Genomic DNA, 20,149 nt, shown 5'->3' on the forward strand with positions numbered 1-20,149 from the left:
CTCATACTCCCCCTGCTCTCCCTCCCCACCTCCTCCGCTTCGCGAACTCTCCCCACTATTCTAAAGCATGGCACCCATTCTATTCTAAAGCATGGCACCCATTATCTTTCTCTTTCCCCCTTCCCCTGCTCCTTCCCCACCTATCCTTCCCTGCTCTCCTCCCCCACATTTCCCATTCCCTCCCCACCTCCTCCCTTTCCCTGCTCTCTCCTCCCCCACATCCCCCCGCTCTCCCACCCCCTCCGTTCTCCTGCTCTCTCATCTTTCCCCCTTACCCTGCTCCTTCCCCACTTCCTCTCCTCCTCAACATTTCCCATTCCCTCCCCACCTCATCACTTTCCAGCTCTCTCCTCTCTCACATTCCCCCTGCTCTCCCTCCCCCACTATTCTAAAGCATGGCACCCATTCTATTCTATATTTTCTATATTTCTCCATCATATGATTGTTCAATGTGTTATTATTACTACTGTAATTTGCTACTGTTGTGTCAGCTAGAATTAGCTAGACATATTTTCTGTGAAGCCCTCTGAGACATGCTTGTGAATTAGGTTTATACAAATAAACTTGACTTGACTTGACAAATAATAGAGGCTAGTAGTTACTAGTAAACTAATGAGAAATGAACTTTTAGTTAATGAATAGTTAATGATTAGCTAATGGCCTTTAATCATTAGTTAATCATTCATTAATTATTAGTTGTCAGTTCCTTAGTAGGCTAGAGTAATTACTCATAAGTTAATGGTTAGTTAATGGTCAGTTTGTGAGTATAGTAGTTAATTGTTAGTTAATCATTACTTAATTATTACCTGTCCATTAGTTAGTCTTTTTGTGTACCCTATTGTAAAGTGGTGCATCATACTGAGTAGTGTATGAGTACTCAATCATTACTTAATTATTACCTGTCCATTTGTTACTCTTTTTGTGTACCCTAATATATAATATAAAGTCAAGTCAAGTTCATTTGTATAGCCCTAATTCACAAGCATGTCTCAGAGGACTTCACAGAAAATATGTCTAGCTAAATCTAGCTGACACAACAGTAGCAATTAGTAATAATAACAAGATTGAACAATAATATGATAGAGAAAGGCAGAGAGAAAGGGAGAAAAGGGGGATGGAATGTGGGGGAGGAGAGAACAGGGAAGGAGATGGGGAGGGAACATGGGAATGTGGGGGAGGGGAGAGCAGGGAAAGGGAGGAGGTGGGGGGAGCAAGGGAGGGAGAGTGGGGGAGGAGAGATCAGGAAAAGGGAGGAGGTGGGAGGGAGAGCGGGGGAATGTGGGGGAGGAGAGAGCAGGAAAAGGGAAGAGGTGGGGAGGGAGAGCGGGGTATGTGGGGGAGGAGAGAGCAGGGAAGGGAGGAGGTGGGGAGGGAATGGGAAATGTGGGGGAGGAGAGAGCAGGGAAGGGGAGGGGTTGAGGAAGGAGCAGGGGAAGGGGGAAAGAGGAGAGAGCAGGAAAAGAGTAGTATAAAGTATATAGAGTAGTTTAAAGCTGCAAATTGCTCTCAGCTGACATCAGGTGAGCAGCCGCTGTGAACGACCGATTGATTGTGTAGGCGGAGCTTAGAGCCCCTGTTGAACCAGTATTTCTTAGCATAGTCAGTCTAGAGCGGCAGCCTCTGGGCACGAAGACTCTGGGCATAAACCCCATGGAGTCTATCTGTGGGAGTCCATCGAGGGTAGGCCAGAGAATAGGGCTTCTGTTACTTCTCTACTACTTTGACTAACTACCTGCTCATATACCTAACTGTGTCGTTTCCTCATCCCTGTTGTAACCTCAGCCCATAGGCGCCGTAGACACAGCGTCTTCAGGTGTAGTAACCCAGGTAATCGTTCCTACCCTAAGCGCACAAGTAGTCCTTTTACTATTTCCGGAGGACTCTGGAACTGCCAGTTGGCTGTTAAGAAAACCGAGACCATCTCAGCTCATGCTCTATCTCAATCCCTCCACTTTCTAGCCCTCACAGAGACCTGGATTATACCTGAAAACACTGCTACGCCAGCAGCTCTCTCTGCTGGGTACTCCTTCTCTCACACCCCAGAGCCTCTGGCCGTGGGGGAGGCACTGGTCTCCTCATCTCTCCCAAATGGACCTACACTGTCACTCCTCTCTCTCATCTCTCTATATGCTCTTTTGAGTCCCATGCAGTTGCCGTATCCCTACCCATCAAGCTCAACATTGTGGTAATCTACCGCCCACCTGGTCAGCTTGGTGACTTCCTCGATGAGATGGACACCCTTCTCTCAGTCTTTCCTGAGGATGGTACACCACTCATTCTCCTGGGCGACTTCAACATCCAGTCGGTAACCTTGCAATCTCTGCCTTTCTTGAACTTCTTCTCATCTTTCAACCTCTACCTCTCCCAATCCCCTGCAACTCACAAAGCAGGGAACGTGCTTGACCTGGTCTTCACCAGATGCTGCTCCACCTCCAACCTCACTGTGACCCCTCTTCCTGTATCCGACCACCACTTTCCTTCCCATCTCCCTCCCCACCTCCCACCCATCACCACTCGTCGCAACCTAAAAACTCTCTCGCCTAACTCCCTCTCTTCTGCCGTCCTCTCCTTACTTCCCTCAGCCAGGCAGTTCTCTCTCCTGTCTGCTGGGCTTCCACCACTCTTCTATCCTCTCTCTCCTCCGCCCTTGATTATCTTTGCCCACTCACCACTAAGCCTGCCCGATCCTCTCCCCCTGCTCCTTGGCTGACTGAATCTCTGCGAACTCATCGAACAGTGCTTCGGGCAGCTGAGAGGAAATGGAGAAAATCACACCACCCTGAAGATCTCTCTTCCTACCACCTTATCCACTCCAACTTTACCTCTGCTCTCTCAAAAGCAAAAACCTCCTTCTTCATCTCTGAAATCCAGTCCTCCGCGTCCAACCCCAGCAAACTATTTTCCACCTTCTCCACCCTCCTCAACCCTCCCTCTCTGCTGATGATTTTGTAACCTTCTTTACTAAGAATAATAATAATAATAATAATACATTGGATTTATATAGCGCTTTTCCAAGTGCTCAAAGACGCTTCACAATACAAAAAAATACAATACAATAACTTAAGAATAGAGAAGAAAATAAAGAAAATAAATAAAAGGTGAGAGAGGAAGGAGTTCATGGGTTGAAAGCAAGGGTGAAAAGGTGGGTTTTGAGGGCGTGTTTGAATGATGACAGAGTGTCTGCTTGACGGATATGGCTGGGGAGGGCGTTCCAGAGGGTGGGGGCAGCTGCAGCGAAGGCCCTGTCGCCCCAGGTCCGGAGCTTCGTTCTGGTGGTTTGGAGGAGGTTAGCATCTGCGGACCTGAGGCGACGGGTAGGCGTGTGGAGATGAAGGAGGTCAGAGAGATAGGAGGGGGCCAGGTTGTTGAGGGCTTTGAAGGTGATGAATAATAATTTGAATTGAATCCTCTACGTGATGGGGAGCCAGTGGAGATCGTGGAGGATGGGGGTGATGTGGTCGGAGCGGCGGGTGGAGGTGAGCATGCAAGCAGCGGAGTTTTGGACATATTGGAGTTTTTTGAGGGTTTTGGTGGGTGTGCCGTATAGGATGCTGTTGCAGTAGTCCAGTCGGGATGTGATGAAAGCGTGAGTCAGTGTTTCGGCAGCAGAGAAGGATAGTGAGGGGCGTAGACGGGCAATGTTCCTGAGGTGAAAGAAGGCAGTTTTGGTGATCTGGTTGACATGCGGGATGAAGGAGAGGGTGGGGTCGAGAATGATTCCAAGGTTGCGGACTTGGGTGGAGGGGGTTACAGTGGAGCCGTCAATGTTGACAGAAAAATCCTGGGTGAGGGAATTTGGGCCAATGATGATCATTTCGGATTTGTCACAGTTGAGTTTCAGAAAGTTTTTTTGCATCCAGATTTTAATGTCAGAAAGGCAGGTGATGAGGGTGGAGTGGGTGGCGGCAGTGATGGTCTTGGTGGAAAGGTAGAGCTGTGTATCATCTGCGTAACAGTGGAATTGGAGGCCATGTTTACGGAGGATGTGCCCAAGTGGTAGGATGTAGAGGATAAATAGTAGGGGACCAAGTATTGAACCCTGGGGGACACCGTGGGGGACTGGGGCAGTGGGGGATTTGGAGTTATTGGTGAAGATGAATTGGTGTCTGTCGGAGAGGTATGATTTGAACCAGGAGAGGGCAGTGTCGGTGATTCCAATGGTGGACTGGAGGCGAGAGATGAGGATGGAGTGGTTGATGGTGTCGAAGGCGGCGCTGAGGTCAAGGAGGATGAGGATGGAGAGGGAACCAGAGTCAGCGGAAAGTAATATGTCATTGGTGACCTTTAATAGAGCGGTTTTGTGCGAAAGCCGGATTGGAGGGCGGGGGGGGACAAGGCCAGTGGACAGAGAGGAGTTTATGATGGTAGTGATCAGAGGAGAGAGTGAGGGGAGGCAGGCCTTGACTAGGGAGGAGGGGATGGGGTCCAGGATGCAGGTTGTTGATTTCATGCCAGTCATGATGGTGGTTAGGTCGGATGCTGTGATTTCAGAGAAGGATGAGAGTGGGGGATTTGGAGGCGGGGGGAAGTCGGGTTCCGGATCAGAGACAATGGAGGTGGAGGAATTGGCCAGTTGATTGTGAATGGTGTCGATTTTGGTTTGAAAGTGCGAGAGAAATGAGTTGCATTGACTGACGGTAAATGAGTTGGAGATGGTGTCCATGGGTTTGAGGAGTTTGTTTATGGTGAAGAAAAGTGTCCTTGGGTTGTTGCTGCCAGATTGTATGACGGAGGAATAGTGGGAGGAGCGTGCATTATTGAGAGCTTCCTTGTAGTGCTGTTGGTGGATTTTGTAGACATCTTTATGAACAGTGAGACCGGTTTTGTGGGCGAGGCGTTCAAGCTGGCGGCCCTTGGATTTGAGCTGATGGAGATGGTCGGTGTACCAGGGGGTGGAGTGAGTGAAGGAGACAGATTTGTTTTTTAGGGGAGCGAGTTGATTGAGACAGGAGGTGAGGGTGTGGTTGTATGTGTTAACCAGTTCAGTGGGGCAGAAATTCTGGATGAGGGCGGGGTCAGGGAGAGTGTCGGCCAGTAGGGAGGTTGGTTTTAAGGTTACGGAAGGTTATGGAGCGCTTCTGTTTCACGAGGGGGGTGGGAATGAGAATGTCCAGGGTGATGGCTAGATGGTCAGAGATGGTGAGGTCATGGGTGGTTAGATTGTTAATGGGGAGGCCGGAGGTGCAGATCAGATCCAGAGTGTGTCCTTTGTTGTGGGTGGGGAAATCTACATGTTGGGTGATATTGAAAAAGTTGAGAATGTCCAGGAGTTCAGTAGCTGGTTTGGAGGCAGTCGAGTCGATATGAATGTTAAAGTCACCAAGTAGTAAGATGGATGGAGAGATGGCACAGAGTTGTGTGAGAACAGACAGTTCAGAGGGAAAGGCAGGGTTTGGTTTGGGGCGGGGCGGTAGATGACTGCAGTAACCAGGGGTTTAGGACCAGACAGTTTAAAAACAAGGTGTTCAAATGAGGAGACGGCCGGGATGGTTATTGCAGTTGTTTTGATGTTTTGCCGATGAATTATTGCAATACCACCACCAAGCTTATGGAGGCGTGGTTTGTCCATGTAGGTGTATCCGGGGGGTGAGGTCTGGTTCAGGGAGAAATATTCTTGAGGTTTTTGCCATGTTTCAGTAATGCACAGGAAGTCCAGATTATTGTCAATTATGAATTAATTTACAATGAGGGCTTTGTTATTGATGGACCGGGCGTTAAACAGAGCAACTTTCAGAAGTGGTTGAGTTTGAGTGGGCTGTGGTGCTTTGGCCAGGGGGCGGAGGTTCAAAGCATTCACGTGAGTGTTGTACTGATGACGCGTCGTGTTGTTGTGGTGACGGAATGAGGAAGTGCGGGAGCTGTTGTCGGACCACAGAGATGGGATGTTGTTGGTAGCGGTGGAATTATGAATAAACTTGCGACGGGAGCCTCTATGGATGTAACGTGGCGACGAAGAAAGTGGACGACGTCAGCTTCCATCCTCCGGATACCATTAACAGCACTCCAGACTCCAACCCTGCTTCTCTGCCCCCTGTCCCCAGATTTACTTCCTTCTCACCCATTTCTCCCGGTGAGGTGCTTAAACACATCAGCTCTAACCGAGCCACTTACTGCCCCCTCGATCCTATCCCTTCCTCTCTCCTCCAAACCATCTGCCCTGACCTATCTCCCTTCCTCACTACCCTCATCAACTCCTCTCTGTCCTCAGGTCTTGTTCCGGCTACCCTAAAGAATGCTAGAGTCATGCCTCTGCTTAAGAAACCCTTCCTTGATCCTACTGCTATTCAGAACTACAGACCTGTCTCTCTTCTCTCATTTCTTTCCAAAACCCTTGAACGAGCAGCTTCCGATCAACTTTCGCACTATCTATCCCATAACGACCTCCTTGACCCTCTGCAGTCCGGTTTCAAGGCTTCTCACTCTAATGAGACAGCTCTCCTTGCAGTCACAGAGGCCCTTCACATTGCTAAGGCCTCATCCCTCTCCTCTGTCCTTGTCCTCCTTGACCTGTCCGCTGCTTTTGACACAGTCAATCACCAAATCCTTCTCTCCATCCTGTCTGACCTCGGCATCTCAGGATCTGCAAACTCCGGGTTTGCTTCCTATCTCTCTAACCGATCATACTGGCTCTTATGGAGAGGATCTCTCTCCAGATCCTGCCCTCTTACCACCGGTGTCCCCCAGGGCTCTGTCCTGGGCCCCTTGCTTTTCCTTCTCTATATCAGATCTCTTGGTCATGTCATCTCATGGCTTTTCCTATCACTGCTACGCCGATGACATTCAGCTTTACCTTTCCTTCCCCCCCTCAGACACCCAAATCGAGGCACGCATCTCTGCATGCCTCAAAGACATTGGTGACTGGATGTCTGCCCACCACCTTAAGCTCAATCTTGGTAAGACAGAGCTACTCTTCCTCCCAGGAAAGACTGCCCTCTAGCAGACCTCTCCATCTCCATTGACAATACCACTGTACTTCCCTCCCAAACAGCTAAGAACCTTGGGGTGATCATTGACAACCAGCTGTCTTGCTCGGCCTACATTGCTGCGACAGCACGCTCCTGTAGGTTCTCCTTGTACAACATCCGCAAAATCCACCCGTTTCTCACCAGGAAAGCAACACAACTCCTGGTCCAGTCACTTATCATCTCCTGTCTGGACTACTGCAACGTGCTTCTGGCCGGCCTTCCTGCCGCTGACATCCGTCCGCTTGAGCTCATTCAGAACGTTGCAGCCCATCTGGTATTCAACCAACCCAAATTCTCTCATGTCACTCCCCTCTTCCGGGACCTTCACTGGCTTCCCATCTCGGCACACATTAAATTCAAAACACTGGTTGTGGCCTACAGGGCAGTACACCAGACAGCCCCTATGTACTTACAATCTATGGTCAGGCTCCAAATCTCTCACCGTTCCCTCCGCTCCTCCACCTGCGCAGGACGCCTCGCCCCTCCTCCGCTACGGGGGCTCAAAAGTCCCTCATCCCGTTCGCGACTCTTCTCGTCCCTGGCACCTCAATGGTGGAACGAGCTTCCACCTTCGGTCAGGACGACGGAATCACTGCCGATCGTTCGGAAAAGACTAAAGACACACCTTTTCAGGCTCCATCTGGGCCCTTCTTGAACTAACTTCTTTCTCTCTCACAAAAAAAACAAAAAAACATACCAACTACTTACTAACTTAACTTTACCACTATTCCTTCAGAAGTTGTAGCTGTCATAGACGATGTTGCATAGTTGATTCCTCTATTGCTGACACAAATGTGTTATTGTAAGTCGCTTTGGATAAAAGCGTCTGCCAAATGACGTAATGGGGGGGGGGGGGGGATCAAGCAGGCGAAGGAGTAGCGGGTAATGGGCCAGGGTGACGACGGCTGGCCGGGATGGCGGGCAGGGACGTGAGTCAGGCCGCCAGTGAAGGACACCTGAGGAGAAGAGAGAGAAGGGGGGAGAGCCAGTATGGAGGAATCTGCGCAGAGGTGGAAATAGGTTTGGCAGCTAATAACTTCCTGCCTATAGAGATATAATGGGACAACTGACACTATACTACAAAATCAAGTCTAGATTTATACTGATACTGCTGGCTTGAGACAGCCCACTCAGCAGTTCAGAACTACATTTATTCAGCAGCTATTCGATATTCCGTCCATGCTACTGAGACAACTATTACTATTCTGTTCATTCAAGTTTAAGTCTAAGTTGAACACTAAAGTGAAACATCATATCCTTATACCTAACAAATAAATTCAACACTCGCTCCAGGTTGACCGCTCTAGGTTGAACCCTCGGCCCCAAGAGTGTTAAATTGTAAATCTGGTTCTCTACCAACTGAGCTAAGCAGTCAGGTTCATCGGTAGAGCCATACTATGGATCTGTAGAGCCGGAGACCTATCCACATACTACTTTCTGTTCAAGTACTTATAGTTTTGAAGATATATTCCACCCAAATACTACCTTCTCTCCAAATAGCCTACTTATAGTTTTAAAGGTATATTTCAGCCAAATACTACTTCTGTCTAAGTACTTGTGTTTTAAAGCACAGAACAGCACAGTACTTGGACAGAAAGTAGTATTTGGGTTGAATATACCTTCAAAACTATAATACTTGGTCTTACAACAGACTTACAACCTTGGGGCTGAAGGTTCAAACCTCACCTGGAACAAGTCTTGAATTTATTACATATAAGTATACAGTATGATCTTTCACTTTATATTAGGGGACACAAAAAGAGTAACTAATGGACAGGTAATGATTCAGTACTCATTAACTACTGAGTATGATGCACCACTTTACAATAGGGTACACAAAAAGAATAACTAATCGACAGGTAATAATTAAGTAATGATTAACTACTATACTCACAAACTGACCATTAACTAACCATTAACAATGAGTAATTACTCCACTAAGGAACTAACAACTAATCATTAATAATCATTAACGATACTCACAATGTGTTATGGCCATTTTGAATTTTCCTATAATGTCCATTCCACTGGCCATACACAGGTAGGTTGGTTGGAGTGATCTTACGCAGACCCAAAGACAACCCAAGACAATAAAAGAAACAAGATTTTCCAGACATGATATGTGGTTTAGTTGGGTGGTTTATTGTAGAGAGATGAGCATACCAGTTGTCTCCAGTTGGTTTCCAGTACAAGTTTCCAATGCTGTTCTTGTCTGTGGTCTGTCTGGTCTGTGCCTTGTCTGTCTGGTGAGAACTGTTTGAGCTCCACCTCACCTGTGCCTAATGATCTCCTGTTACCTGTGCCTATATTATACAACTCTGTGATCCCGTGACCGCCACCAAGTGTCCAAAAAATAATAGTGCAACATATCTAAACAAAATAGTATGACATGCTAACACACCAAACTTAAATGGCTCCTACACAATGTGACCTTAACTAATGATTAACTAATGATTAACTGCTATACTCAGAACTGACTAACTAATCATTAATTAATGATTAACTAATGATTAAAGGCCATTCGCTAGTCATTAACTATTCATTAACTAAAAGTTTGTTTCTCATTAGTGTACGGTGTAAGGTACATGCTATTTGCACATGTATGTATAAAACGTCGAATTTTGGAATGTCTGAACACGTCTAACGTATGCACATGACATGTGCACCTATGTGCAATGAATATGCCACTGTCGTATAAGCCACCGACTTGTCTTATTGCTTATAGATGCCTATTTCGTATTGCCTTATTGCTTATTGATGCCTATTTCTTATTGCCTATTACTTATTGCTTGTTGCCTATTTGTACTATGTCGTAAACGGAGTCCACTGCACAAGAATTTCACACGTGGTACTTGTACCATGGAGTGACAATAAAAATCTTGAATCTTGAATCTTGAATCTAGTGGGTTTGTAACTACTAGATTATTTGTGTACCTTATTGTAAAGTGTTACCAGGGTGTATTCACACCTGTGGGTCGTTTGCTTTGTTTCCGATTCGGGGCTTAATTGATACAATTGTTGCATTTGTGCCTTGGTTCGTTTGTGTTCACACAGCCACAAATCAAACGATCCAAATAGTATTGCCAAGCCTCCTGGATTGGCCAGGAGACACTCTGCTAGGCTAATAGCCTCCCGGGATGGAAAAAAGAATTCCCAGAGATTTTATATGATTATAATAATGTGTTTTGTTAGACCTACATTGTAGGTTACGTCGGGCGTGCGTGTGCGAGGAGAGAGAAAGAAAGAGGGGGGGATCGGGAGAGAGAGAGAGGGAGAAAGTTATTTATTTATTTATTTATTTAGGCTATCTATCCAGAATTTGGAGATAGAAGATCAAAGACCCTCGCAACTTCTGTTATTACTATCATGGAGACTTCAGAGGATTAGCCGACACATAGGCTATATGAACACCTGTCTTGTCAGGAATAAAATATTAATAAATAATTTAATAATAGCCTACGGACATTTCAAGGAATACATGCAATCAGTCCGATTGTCTGATTGAACCAGACAATCTTATCACAAAGAAGGCTAGCTCTGATTACCACGATTTGTTATTTAATGGAGACCAGAGGTAAGATGATCGAGTTCAAACTGCTTATGTGATGATGCACGTTTTTTAAACAATAAAAATGTTTGTTCTTCAGGCCATTACGCACAGCGCAGCTGACTATGGCAGCTGTTTTATCCAAAAATGCACACTGTTTCCTGCTTTGTGTCGGATCGAGGTCGGATCACGTTCTCTTGGCTTCTTCTTCTTCTTCTTTTTTGAGTTTTATGGCGGTTGGCAAACATATGTGCATTACCGCCACCTACTGGAGTTTCGGCGGTTGGCAGTGGAGCATTGGAGGTTAAAAAAAAAGAGACGCTAATGCTATCAACACGAATAAGAAGAACTTCCGCTGCAGAGGTCACGTGACTTCCTGTCAGTTGCGGAGGCGTGAGTTCCCCCTACTGTCTGCAGCCAGACCCTTCTCAATCCACGATGTGGAAGTTGTCTCCTTATACGCGGCTGGTGATTTTGGACATAGGTTTTGAGTGTGAAAATGCAATTGGGCCAGACTAATGCTATATTGGGGGACTGTAAGGGAGGTGGACAGTATGTGTGAACATTGATAGTGGTGGCCCAAGGTGTATAATGCCTCCATATTGCACCCCAAACCTGAGTGTTTAGACAGGAAGTGGATTTGAATAAGGAGAGAGTTTTTGTCCATTCCAGAGGTGTATTAAACCATGAAAATCAGTCTGGGCCAAACTGCACTCCACATAATCAGACCAGGGCCGGATCTAGAGGGGGTCAGGGGTGGGCTATGCCCACCCAAAAATGAATTTTGCCCACCCCCCATTTTTTTTTTTTTTAATCTCAGGCGACCCTTTTTGAATTCCAGGCGACCCCACTTAGGGTCGCGACCCGAATGTTGGAGACCACTGGATTAGTTAGTTTAGGGCACCTAACAGTTATAGCTTTAATTTGATTTGAGAAATAACCTCATCCAATGAAAAGAATATTATGGAGTTGATTATTTTAAACTATGGATGAAGGATTGTTGTTTATTTTTTAGGGTAACGAAGTCAATCTGCTTTCAAAGTTTTAATTTCAGTTTGAGTTTGAATAAGACTAAAAGTCTTGTAAATATAGGTTTGAAGGCTAAATGGCAAATAGTTTTTTAGCTATGGTTAAGTCTCACTGCACTAGTCTTTAATTTGATTTGAGAAATAAGGTCATCCAATGAAAATAACTGTGATGGAGTTGATTATTGAAATTATGGATGAAGGATGTTTTTAAGTTTTATGGTAAATCAATCTGCTTTCAAAGTTGTTTTCTTTTCACTTTTAAGACTAAAAGTCTTGTGAATATAATAACAGTTTTGTAAATAGTTAGTTTGCATGTACATAGTTTGCAAATAGTTTTAATAATAGGAGTTTTGTAAACATTGGCCTGTCCCCTGAGTGAAAGTTCATACTTAGGTTACCCACAGCACAATGTGGACACCTAGTGGAACAGTTTAGTGTTAGAATATAATGCAACTTAATCCACATCCCCAAACCGAGAACCTTTGGGCAATCTACCGCCAAAGATGTAACAGGCTAAAAATGGACCTGGTACCAGCTACTGTATGGCTTACCAGCTTGTCGGCAATAATGTTCCAAAGTTAGGCACATTTTTGGCGAGTTTTTTTTTGATATGGCTATTTTCATTGCCCCCCCAAAATGTTCAATTGCCCACCCAGTAACCTCACCCTAGATACGGGCCTGAATCAGACAGTCTATGTCCCTGTTAAAAGTTGTGTTTTGACTGGCCCAAGGCGATTTAACCCTTGAAATCCTGACCTGAAAAAGGTCATAGAGCCATTTTGGACGTAGGTTTTGAGTGTGAAAATGCAATTGGGCCAGACTAAATGCTATATTGGGGGACTGTAAGGGAGGTGGACAGTATGTGTGAACATAACATTGATATTTGTGGCGCAAGGTGTATAATGCCTCCATATTGCAGTCCAAACCTAAGTTTTGTGACAGGAAGTGAATTTGAATAAGGAGAGAGTTTGTGTGCATTCCAGAGGTCTATTAAACCATGAAAATCAGTCTGGGCCAGACTGTACTCCACATAATCAGACATAATCAGGTCTATGGCCCTGTTATTATGTAAGAGTTGTGTTTTGACTGGCCCAAGGCGATTTAACCCTGGAAAACCTGGCCTGAATAAGGCCATAGAGCCATTTTGGACATAGGTTTTATGAGCTGTGTCTTTATGGTTGTCTATTATTCTTATTCGTATTTATTATTACAAATATATTGTTTTTTATCATAAATATGTTTTTTTCATCAATAAACATGTCACAGTAACAGTGGTGTGGAGGTTTTAACAGTGTGTGATTGAAAAAGCTCTGTTCAAAAAGATTGAGTCGTTTTGGGTCGCACATCACCAGCCGCGAATAAGGAGACGCGAATAAGGAGACAACTTCCACGTCGTTCTCAATCCAGGAGGCTTGGCATTATGGGATCAGTAGATCCCATATGGCAATACTATTTGGATCGTTTGATTTGTGGCTCTGTGAACACAAACGAACCAATACACAAAATGCAACAATTGTATCAATTAAGCCCCGGAATCGGAACAAAGCAAATGACCCAGAGGTGTGAATACAAATGTCCTATATCCTTACACACTTCAGGTAGCCTATCAGTTTCATGGTTTTCGCAACAGCAGGAAAAAATATCTGGTCGTTAAGGAGCTTTAGAACACGGCTCTCTTGAATACTCGATTCTGATTGGTCAATCAACAAGATTCACCAGTCATTATTTCTCGACAACCGACCGCTGCTCTGCCACACCTGGATTAATCAGTTGATAAGAGCTTTGTCAGCAAGACACTACTAATTAGGCCAACCAGTTGCAGCTGTGGTGTCTTGTGTGCCAATTATGAATGGAACCGCTTTGTCGTTGAAAACGCTATTAAAAAATCTATTTGAATAATTATTTTTGTCAGATTATTGAATGATTTAGTTGTAGGCCGTGTTCTAAGCGGGATAATGGATAGTGAGCCGGTGATTACTGGAAATAATGACCTTCAGGTGAATGATTAAGCCCTCCGCTGCGCGTCGGGCTCAATATCAGCTGTCGGTCATTATTTCGCCAGTAATCACCAGCTCACTATCCATTATCCCTTACTTATACCATGGTCTGCATGGGTGAATACTCGATTCTGATTGGCTGCAGGGTGTATAAGTAAGGGTTAATGCCCGACGAGGTGTACATTATCACTTTTTAAGGGACGACGCTGAAGCGAGAACCGGGCCGAGGCACAGCCGAGGACCGGTTGCTTCAGCGAAGTCCCTTAAAAAGTGATAATGTACACCTCGTCGGGCATTAACCCACTTATACCATGGTCACTTGCCAACAAAACTTCGCTGAAGCAACCGGTCCTCGGCTGTGCCTCGGCCCGGTTCTCGCTTCAGCGTCGTCCCTTAAAAAGTGATAATGTACACCTCGTCGGGCATTAACCCTTACTTGATCTGCGCACTATGCATCTCTCTCCTCTCTCTCAAATTTGGCTAGAAGCCAAGGTATGGTGCCATCAGAGGTCCTTAGAGCCTGTTTTTGAAGCATCTCGCTACACAGGCTATTTGCTATTGTTTATTGATGGAGTCTTCTATGCCGTGTGTAACTTGTAAACGGAACATTTCTGTAACAGTGTTTCTTTACAACGATATTCTTCTGTGGTTACTTGGTGTTTTTGTATAATGCTTTATTGAATAATTGAATGTACTTCCGGTATGACTGTATATATTGTAGCTGTGATTTCCGCCTTATACAACGCTGAAAAAGGCCTGTGCTGAAACGTCCGTTGTTGTTACTGCCCAGATGATGGAATAAACCTGTGAAAGGACATTTCGTATGCTGGCTTATTCTTGGTTCTAGACATTTGTTTTTGCCCTGAACCTGAGTTTTTATCGATTATTTGAGTGTGCTCGCTATTGGTGAGGTTGGAGAGTGCCATAGGCTACATTGCCATACCAAATTGACTCCTATGTGCACATTGACCATTCAAAGAGGGAGATTGTGTTGCCTATAAAAAGTTTAAAAAAAAAAAGAAAAAAAAAAAGTAGAATGAAGATAAATTGTCTATTTGTGTAGGCTATACAGCAGTGGAGGTCCTAAATGTAGTACAAGAGAGGATGGTCCTTGGTATGGTATTTTTTTAGAAGAGATGGGGGATTTTATATAATTTTTTTTTTTTAATAAAATATCAATCAAATGTGTTTTTTCTTAAATGCTTCGACAGTGACACCTGTACCGCCTGAAGCAGGAGCTCAGCGCGGTACTTGCCGGCGTGGAGGCCCGCTTGATGCAGGAGATCAGACGGCTGTTGGAGGCAACGCCTGCCTGGGCAGAGGGGCTTATGAAGCTGCTACGGGGGGTCGCGCAGCGCGGAGAGAAGCAAAGAGAGTGTTGGACTTGTGGGGGACATGGACACCTGGCGAGGTGGTGTCGCAGCGGTTCCGGGGGACAGACGGGGTACGCGGAGCAACAATACTGGGGACGGCCGGGTGTCTGCTGGTCGTGCGGAGCCTTCGGGCATATGGCCAGGGGGTGTCCGGAGGCTGTCGGGGAGCAGAGGACGGCAGGAGAGGAGAGACGTGCAGGCGGCTGGCAGGTGAGACTCTGCTGGTCGTGTAAGAGGCCTGGACATTTGGCCAGAGACTGCACTGAGACAGTGGAGGTCAGGGAAGAGACACGGGTTGGGGAGAGTGTGGAAAGCCGGGGGGAAGAGAACGTTGTTAGGATCGGGAGAGCAACGCTCATATTTCCAGGTGAGCGGGTGTCGCTACTAACGCCGGAGGGACCGGCACAGCCGAGCTGCCCTACACCCCCCACGGTTGCTGTGCAGGAAGCGGAGGTGGTGATCGCAGCTGGTTGTGTTATTCCCACTGACCTGAACACGCCGCCCCCTGGGGGAGGGGGACGGGAGGACGGTCGAGTGCAAGAGGCGGAGGAAGAGGAGTACTGTTCAGATGAAGAGGAGTTCTGTTCAGATGTGGACCTGGAGGACGACAACATGACCATCATGGATGTCGACGCGGATGAGTGGCAATACAGGCAGGCGGAGGACGTGGATATCGGTCCCGCGTATACATGGGTGGTGGCCAGACGCCGGCCCCCTGTGGAGGAGATTCACAGGTGTTCCGGTGTCACAAAGGAACTGTGGGAGATGTTTACCGACCTGCATCTGGATGAAGACGGAGTTTTGGGGAGGGGGGAACATGGGAAGAGAGGGTTCCGGGCGGTGGTACCCAGCTACCTGCAGGAGTTAGTGTTACGGTGGGCACACAGGGGCCCGGGACCCGGTCATCAGGGGACTGAGGAGGCGGTCCGCGGTGTTCGGGCGCTGTTCTATTGGAACCAGTATGAGGGGGATGTGCGGAACTACTGCAGTGCGTGTGATGACTGTGGGACACAGGGGGGGGGCTGAGGAGAGTCACCCGGCGGAGGAGTGACCCCACTGGGGGGGGGAGAGGGACTAGTGTGCTTCTGGTGGGCCAGAAGCTTTGATGTGAGGGGGAAGTGTAACGGGTTGGGTTTGTGTGCTACTGTTGTGTGTTATACTGTTCTGTGCATGGGAGTTAACACTGGGATTGACATGTCTGTGGGGATTTACGGGGGGTCTGTGAAGGCGACATTTAGCCAATGGGGGGGGGTGAGAGAGGGGTTCACCTGTGATTGGCTGGGGGGAGGGGAGCTGTGAGAGCGGGGGACAGCTCGGCGAGTTGGAGCGTGAGCCTGAGGGGAGACGGCTGTGTTTGGGAAGAGCGGAGAAGCTAGGAGAGATAGCGGGGTTTTGGTGTGTGTTGTGGGGTTTGTTTTGGCGTGGACTACGGCTGACAGTAGCCCCCGGACCTGTGTGAAACAGAATAAAGTGGGTAACTAGATCCTGACTCTCGCCTGGTTCCTGACAATGCTACAGTACAAAAACATTCCCCCCTAGGGCGTTTCTTTCCTTGGTATTTTATCTCATGCTAATCTATGATTGGTTGAAAAACAAATGCATTTCACAGGGAACAGTGAAGCCTAAATCGCCCTCACCAATCACTACTAATCAATTAATGTATTCAACCTAATTGGTTGTTAATTGGATAGATCGGTAAGATTGACATTGTATTGTCCAATGATGAATGAGTCTCTCAACGCTGAATCCAGCTCCCTACTAGGAAGTGATGACATCAAAATTCCACTTTGCTGTGATGACCTGACAGTAATATAGACTTATAGTAGGGTCATCTGTGGCACTTCCGTGACCGTGGAGAGCGAAGGTCCGTTTCTCAATGGATTTGTCATCTAGGAGGGTTAATAAACAAATTTAGCCGGGGTGTATTTTTTAAAAAGGCGGGGGAAATATTTGAGAGACCAAAATCCAAAATGGCTGCTGTGGAAATGAACTTTTTAATGCTTTGACCTACAATGATGCACAATAGATGGTTTCAGAGCTTATTCTGGTCAAGGAATACATATTTGGTGTTTATATAATGATTTGACTTATTTTTTACCTTCAAATCCAAGATGGCTGCCAATTTCGAGCTCTAAAAGGCAGTTTTTTCAAAATCGTCATAGAGCCTTCATATTAGGCTTGAATGACAGGTCTTCTCATGATGAGTTGAATAATATACAGTATAAGTACACAGAAGTAATCTCTGAGGTCATTAAAGTCAATGTTTGTGTGTAAACAACAGTGGTAACGCTTTAGAATACAGCCCGCAAATAAGCATGTAGTTAGAGTATAACAACGGGGTTTAGGGCTGTAGTTATAGTCTAACTACGGGGTTTAAGGAGTGAATTATAAGATCTGTACTTATAGTCTAACTACGGGGTTTAAGGAGTGTAGTTATAGTATAACAACGGGGTTTAAGGAGTGTAGTTATGGTATAACAACGGGGTTTAAGGAGTGTAGTTATAGTCTAACAACAGGGTTTAAGGAGTGTAGTTAGAGTATAACAACGGGGTTTAAGGAGTCTAGTTAGAGTATAACAACGGGGTTTAAGGAGTCTAGTTAGAGTATAACAACGGGGTTTAAGGAGTCTAGTTAGAGTATAACAACGGGGTTTAAGGAGTCTAGTTAGAGTATAACAACGGGGTTTAAGGAGTCTAGTTAGAGTATAACAACGGGGTTTAAGGAGTCTAGTTAGAGTATAACAACGGGGTTTAAGGAGTCTAGTTAGAGTATAACAACGGGGTTTAAGGAGTGTAGTTAGAGTATAACAACGGGGTTTAAGGAGTCTAGTTAGAGTATAACAACAGGGTTTAAGGAGTGTAGTTAGAGTATAACAACGGGGTTTAAGGAGTCTAGTTAGAGTATAACAACGGGGTTTAAGGAGTCTAGTTAGAGTATAACAACGGGGTTTAAGGAGTGTAGTTAGAGTATAACAACGGGGTTTAAGGAGTCTAGTTAAGAGTATAACAACGGGGTTTAAGGAGTCTAGTTAGAGTATAACAACGGGGTTTAAGGAGTCTAGTTAGAGTATAACAACGGGGTTTAAGGAGTCTAGTTAGAGTATAACAACGGGGTTTAAGGGGGGGGGGGGGGGGGGGACATAATGTAAAGAGAACATACCCCAGCAAACATTTTCACGTATAACGACCGTCTGCTGCACGTCAAACCACTACATCTAGTCAGGGTCTAATTATATATCCTAAATGGAAATCTTAGCGACGTAATTCCTCTACTTCCCCACAACGAAAGAAAAAAGATGGCACCTCATGGGGGATGCGGCGCCCGCTTCGCAGTCCTGTGTCTTATCCATTAGGCCACGGAATTAGTTACAAATACTACGGATTTGGTCATATATAGAGATACTTAACATTGAGCACTTGGCATTCTGACATGACATGTTGCATTGATAGGCTAGCTGCCTCGCTAATTCTGTTTCATGATTTCAACCAGCGATGAGACAGGTATATTTATATAATTTACGATAATGTAACCAACGTGACTTTAGCAGACAGCATAGCACATTCAAAACCCACAACACTGCGTTTAGTTACGGCAAGAGAAATGGGACAATACCACAGGATTCAGGAAGTTTGTGATAAATACAAGCCCATAGCAAGAGACACTGCACTTATATGACATAAACGTTTTTCCATATTAAAAAAAGAAAAGGGCGTTCAATAAAAGTCGTCATTGCAGGTGGAGTACACTGTGACTATCTGATCACATAACAGGTAAATTGTCAATCAAATGTCATTTTATTCAACAAATACACAAAAGACACCTACATGTGGTGTTTTCAAAGCAATATGAGATCAATATTTTTTGTTTTGAAGTGACAGTCTAAACGTTACTTTGGAGGAACGTGGAGAGAACGTCAGACTTAGATGGTAGATGCCAAACCACAATTCTATCGTCTGGTGACGTCGCGGTCAAGACGATGTTTGCTGGGATGTGCAGTGCAAGTAATTCTGCTGTGTGTGTGTGTGTGTGTGTGTGTGTGTGTGTGCATGTGCGCGTGTGTGTGTGTGTGTGTGCGCGCGCGTGCGTGCGTGCGGAGGGAGGATACTACTTCTACTAGCAAAGTTTTTGTTTTGTGCAGTATGTGTGGTATCAACCAACCAGACAGACAGACAGACAGACAGGATAGATAGATAGATAGATTTTCAGCGTCCTTCTCACCTTTTTCCACCTAACCAGTTTGCATTCCTGAATAATAACAATAAGGCCTACGACGTGATAAGTACCCTAGCCTACAGTACTAGACACTGTGGGTGGGGCTGTTATGATCATTGTATTCACTGAGACACCAAGAGCTATAAATTAGCCCACAGGTAGCTGAGTAGTTGAGCAGTCTGTGTTCATTATTTACAATGCGTCCTGGAGGCAGGAGCAGAGAGCGCTACAGACGGAGACACTGGACGCCAGAGCAATTACTGGCCTTTATACAGAGTGTTTCAGAGGGGGAATCTGATGGCGAAGCAGAGGAATTGGCATGCGACCTAGAGAGTGATGATGAGAGAGATGATGATGGAAGTGGCGTTGTTATAGAATCTGATTCAGGTTCAGAATCAGAACCTGAGGCGACCACATCCATGGAAGAGACATCACCATCCATGCAAGAGACAGCACGAGATGGTACCGTATGGATTGAACAACCCCCTGGCTGTTCGAGAGGCAGAGCACCAGCGGCCAACATCATGAGAGAACCTCCAGGGCCCACACCTCACGCCAAGGAAAATATCACAAATCCACTGAGCAGTTTACTGTGTTTGCTTGACACAGAAATGTGGGAACAGATTCTAAAGTATACTCAGGCCGAGGCTGACCGAAACAATGCTGATATGTTCAATGTGACAATGGACCAACTAAAAGCATTTGTGGGTCTGGTTTATTTGAGAGGTATTACCGGTGGCAAAAGCCAGAAACTGGACGACTTCTGGTCTGCTGAAATGGGAAATCCTGTTTTCAAGGAGACAATGTCTCGCCAGAAATTCAAAGATATCATGCGCTATCTACGCTTTGATGACAAGAGCACAAGGGCTGCCCGCCTTGTCGAGGACAAATTTGCGATGATATCAGAGACATTTGATCGATTTGTGAAAAACAGCACTGCTTCTTACACGCCTGGGGAGAACATAACTGTTGATGAACAATTGTTCCCCACCAAGGCGCGCTGTCGTTTCACACAGTACATGGCCAA

Source organism: Poromitra crassiceps (genome assembly GCF_964638095.1).
Source record: "Poromitra crassiceps genome assembly, chromosome: 8".
NCBI classification, from domain to species: Eukaryota; Metazoa; Chordata; class Actinopteri; order Beryciformes; family Melamphaidae; genus Poromitra; species Poromitra crassiceps.